General features: G+C 57.2%; 1 long non-coding RNA gene across 5 annotated transcripts in view; it reads left to right on the forward strand.

Moving 5' to 3' along the window:
• The window catches only part of LOC102252018, a 12,124-nt gene that overhangs the window by 2,724 nt on the left and 4,312 nt on the right, over positions 1-5,088 (forward strand). The window contains exons 2-5 of one of the 5 annotated variants that reach the window (XR_001362334.1): positions 269-607; positions 776-959; positions 3,036-3,465; positions 3,735-5,082. This is a non-coding gene — a long non-coding RNA (uncharacterized LOC102252018). Of the gene's footprint in view, positions 1-268; positions 608-775; positions 960-3,035; positions 3,466-3,734; positions 5,083-5,088 lie in introns of those variants that run through there. The other 4 variants (XR_001362332.1, XR_313650.2, XR_001362331.1 and 1 more) reach the window with 4 other exon arrangements.

Here is a 5,088-nt window from a genome sequence, read left to right on the forward strand (position 1 = left end):
CTGCACAGCCTCCCAGAGGGTGTTGATCACTCACAGCTCACGCGGCTGTTTCCCCCTCTCCCCAAAGTGCTGGTCCCCTCCCGTGGCTGCTTCCTGTGCACAAATGACCGTGTGACAAAACCCTCCCCTCTGAAAGGGGCGGTTGTCGCACCAACCTCATCATTTCAGATCCAATGTGACTCTATTTTAAACTCTAAAAACTAATATAATTTAGATGCTTAACGTATTTTTAAATGTTTCTCATGACTGTTATTGGCCTGGGAAACAGCCCCGGGTTCGGCTGGAAAGACGCGTCAGGAACGACCCAGCTCAGCCGGGTGAGTGGAGACGCTGCCCCCTCACACGCGTGGAAACCAGGGATTACAGAGGACGCGTGACTTGTGAGCAAGGCTCGGACTTTGGACACCACGTCTGGTCACCCACAAGCCAGGCCTCCCGGGGCACAGGAGGGGACACAGCTCCCGCTGTGAACGGCGCGAGTTACCTGAATAGACGCTTATGAAACTTCTTTCACCGTCACTGTTGACATGTTGTATCTACGTGGAAGACTATCCTGTGGACGTTTACATTGTACAGCCCATGACCTCGCCTAGGGCCTCAGCCACAGGTAAGTCCCAGGTATGCGCAGGCCCTGGGCTCTGGAAGCTGTGACCCGGGGGGTGCACACACCCGGACAGGTGCCCCGCGTGGGAACAGGGCTGGGCGATCAGAGGGTCCTTGGCTGTGAGCTCAGTCTGCCCTGCAGCACAGGCCCATCTGTGTGTGACCCCCACAGAGTGAGGGACCGTCTGGAATTCGCATCAGGAGACTGCGGAGACCAGCACCTGGAAGGACGTTTGGGGGCCATTCCCGCAGCGTGTGCGGTCTGGCCTGACCCCGACCAGAGGGCAGGCTCCAATGAGGCCACAGGTGTGATGGCCATCGAGACCGATCTCACCTCATCAGCTTCTCCCTAAAAAGTTAAGTTTGTTTGTTGCATCCTGCTGGGACCACAGGGGTAGAAAGAGAGAACGCTGCAGACTCTGACATTTCCAGAGGCTCCCACACCAGATTCACTTTTGAGAAAGACGTGTCTCAAAATCGTCCCCAGTGATCAGCGCCCACCTGTTAGAACCAGACCTCACACGGCGGCAGGACCCGGGGCCAGTGTGGCTCCCAATGACGGCCAAGCACAGTCCCAGGGAGACCTGCCCCGAAAAGGCAGCAACGAGCAGCCCGAGGGGGGCGGGCACGCAGGTCTCTCGCTCAGGGAAGTCCAGGGCTGTCTGCTTAGCTGGGGACCAGGTACGCAGCCCCAGGACCCCCCCAGGCTGAGCAGAGACACAGGAAATTAAAACAATCGCTTTCTTCTCTGCTTCCTTCTCTTATATAATTGCAAAGCGGAAAAGTGAAAGTTCACAGAAAAAAAGTTAGGATTCCTGTTATGCAAAGGCCTGTACATTCCTTTTTCTTTCTTTTAAACAATTTAATCAAACTTTTAAAATGCTCATGGTATGGAATTCAAAAGGCACAAAGCAGTATGATAACAAGCACCCCTCACCCCACGCCCACACCATCCACGGGCCCCGCCCACATCCACAGGGACTGGGTGCTGTGTCTTTCGCCTTCTTCCCAGCTCGTCTGCTGAATCTCAAGTCCAACGACAGCATCATGCGTGCTGTGCCCCGACCGAGACAATGTGGACCCGCGTGTCCACTACGTTCGACTGAGACACTTAAACGTTGTCGTTCTCAGGGGTCCCCTCAGGCTCCTGGACAGGACGGGCTGGGACGGCGCCTGCCTTTGATTAAAGTCGGCCCCTGCTCCGTGCCCTTCGAGAGCAACCTCTTCGGGGTGTTTGAGGTGCCAAGCCCAGCCTGAAGCAGAACCCCACATGCTCGTCACCCCCACAGTGAGCACGTGCTGTGTGACTGCAGGTGTCCCAGGCCGAGGGAGAGGAGCGCCTGCCGTGCGGTCACGCCCAGCGGCTGTCAGGGCGGCTGGCCTTGCTCTGGCCCCGGGTGGCTGTTTACATCGGGTGCTTTTCCTGTCACTTGCTAAGCCACCGCGGGAAGATGAAGAATTCGAGTGCGGTGGTGCCTGAGTCATTTGGCCGGACGCCAGGCCGGTGGCCAGTGGTCTGCAGGCAGAGCGGGTCTGGAATTCTGCCTTTATTTGGGAACCGGGGAAGGAAGGAAGTGAGCACAGAAGGCCCGTGGAAGCTGAGAAGGTCCTTCGTGATGAAAAACTCAAACGCGTTTTTCAGTGGAATTGGGCTGGCGAAGGGCGTCCTGCCTCGCCGAGTCCCGGGGTCCTGAGTCCCACGGGGTCCTGGTCCAGCGGACACGCGCGCAGACGTCCCGGGTGCTGAGAGGAGGCTCGGGGGCCGGGCTTGTCTGACCAGCGTTCCCTAAACATGGGCATATAAGGGAGCCAGACGCTGCACCGTCCCCCACCGGCTTCCCCTCGACGGCGGTTTACACTGGCCCCGTCACGGGAGTAAACAGGCCCTCACGCTGTCCTGTCACTGGTGGCTCCGTGTTTAAAAGGGGGGATGCTTTCATCTGAGAATCAGTGTTTTACTTCTGCTCCTTTACACAGGCTCCGTTTTTGGCCGAGAGCAGACTTGCAGGCATCTGGTGGTTGTTCCATTCAGAAATCAATGCAAAAATTAGGGTTTTCCCCTCAAATCATCATTATTACAGCCATGACTTATGCATAAGCGTCGGCCCACGGACCAAAGGGTCCCTGTTCGGCCCCTGTTCAACTCCAGGTCAAGGGCATGTACCTGAGTCGGGGCGCGTGCAGGAGACAACCAATCGCTGTGTCTCTCACATCAAAGTTTCTCTCTCCCCTCCTCCCTCCTTCAACTCTCTAGAAATCAGTGGAAAAAATATCCTCGTGTGAGAATTAAAAAATAAATAAATAAACTGGAAGGTTTACCTTTCGTTAAAAAAAAAAATGTTTTTAAAGCCGATAAATGGCCACAGGAGGCCTGGGTCCTGGGTCCTGGGTGAGAAGCAGGGTGACAGAACCTTTGCCCCCACTCGGTCCAGGTGGCGACTGCGATGCTGCTGCTCCGACTCCCACGTCCACACGCAGCTTCAGCTCCCACACGACCAGGAGGCACGGCTTCCACGTGAGGCGCCACAGAGGGCGGGTGGCGTGGGCTCCTGGGCGGGAGCCCCGAACGAAGGGAACACCGAGGTCCCTCCCTCCCTCCCTCCCTCCCTCCCTCCCTCTCACCACACCATCCGGTAGGTGGGGGCGGCCCAGGGCCAGGAGGGGGCAGCACTCACAGGCCAGCCCCCACACCCAGCCGCCTGGCCTGCAGGCTGACGGCAGCTCTGATTTCTATTCCATCTCAGTCAAGGTGTCAGGTAGCCCGAAGCCTCCATCTCCTGGCTGCGTGGGTGGGCAGCTCTGACTCTACGACAGAAAGCAATTCCGTTGAAAAGTGAAAAATGCCACGTACTTGGGTGAACGGTGAGTCACCACACTGCACCGCTGGCTGCTGGGCGCATGAATGGGCCCCAGATCTTCCTCCTCATCTCTCTTTCTCATTTCACATCTGAGGGCACAGAGGCCAACGGGGCAAGTCCCTCACCTGGGCAGCGGGGAGCAAAGGCCTCTGGGTGTGGCGACCCGGCCGCTCCCTCGCCGCCGGGCCCACCCTGCAGGACGCTTACCTGACCCGGCTCACTGGACTGCTTCCCTGTTCACTGCTCAGGAATTAACTTTTCTTTCCGTTTCAGCCAGATGGATCGAGACGGTGGGTTGGGAACATCCGGGATTTTCTCAGCCGGCCTAGGTTCCGTTTCCCACGAAGCCCTCAGACCGGGTGGGAGGGAGACGCCACTGCCGGGCACCGGCCACCCCCTCGCAGCCAGGGTCTGCTTGGCAGTCACAGGCCCCTCGGAACTCTGCGGGGACCATCAGGAGCATGGGCCCAGCTTCGATGTCTCGCATTTATTCCGCATTGATGAGCCCTCTGTCTGGTCCCAGGACAAATATAAAAACGGGGGCATATAGCGTCCTTGTGCTGGACGTCTCAATCGAGGGGACACTTCCCAGGAATATCAGCTGCTATGTTGGTTAATTGGGCCCTTTAAATAGTCGAGCTGGATAACAGTGATGACTCGACTGAAGAAGCTCTTTATGTCAGGATGTAAATGCCACCTGTGCACGTGGTTTGTTTGATTTGAAAAGAACTAGAAGCTTTTACCTTCAAACTCCCCGCCTTCAGAATGAGTCCAGGCTTTGATTCAGTCGCTCACAAACCTTTGTGAGTGTCCACCACGTCTCCAATATTCAGCTAAACGTGGGGTCCTTTATGAAAAACACAGCGTATGTTCTTGCGAGAAGCACTGGCGGGCTCTTCCGACTTCGCGCTTCATCGCAGGCTCCCATCCCACCACCAGACCTGGGGCGTCGCAGGTGACACGCCCGTGCCGGGTGGACCAGAAGGTGGGGGGTCCGTGGATGAGCCGGAACGTGTGTGAACCGCCGCACCGGCGCCCGGCCACGCCCACTGCAGACGAGTGTTCCCCGACGTGGAAGCAGAGCCTCTGCCTTCCCAGGTGGCCGACGTCCTTTGGCTACTTGGTCCAGAAACTTGTACTAAGGTTCACTTTTGAAGATGTTGGATGACCTCGATTTTATGTGCAAAAATGATTCTTTTCCTTGTTTCTCCTTCCTCAATGCAAACATGTTCTTTTCCTAGAGCCCAAGGGGACAAATCGAGTCAGGGGGAAACAAACGCACTTGGAAAAGGGCTAAAATGCAAACCTGAGGCAACATCTCGGCCTCAGGCACAGGCCCCCCAGGGCAGCGCACGAGGGGCTGCATGGTGGGCGAAGGGGCTGAGGGACTCGGCCGGGATGGAGGGGAGCCAGGGGCCACTGCTGGCCGGGCAGCAGCCGTGGGTGGGCTGCGGACAGAGCCTCATGTGCTTTCAATTTGGGGAACAGAAATGCCCGCGAAGGCTGTAAATACACGTGGCCTTGACCCCTGGCGCAGCGTAGGAGTCTCTGGACACCCTTCATGGAAACAGAGGTTGTTTAAGAGATTTCGAGGGAGGAACAGGTTGACCTGGTTCCCAACCAGCGA

The sequence above is a fragment of the Myotis brandtii genome, unplaced genomic scaffold (genome assembly GCF_000412655.1).
Source record: "Myotis brandtii unplaced genomic scaffold, ASM41265v1 scaffold247, whole genome shotgun sequence".
Taxonomy (NCBI): domain Eukaryota; kingdom Metazoa; phylum Chordata; class Mammalia; order Chiroptera; family Vespertilionidae; genus Myotis; species Myotis brandtii.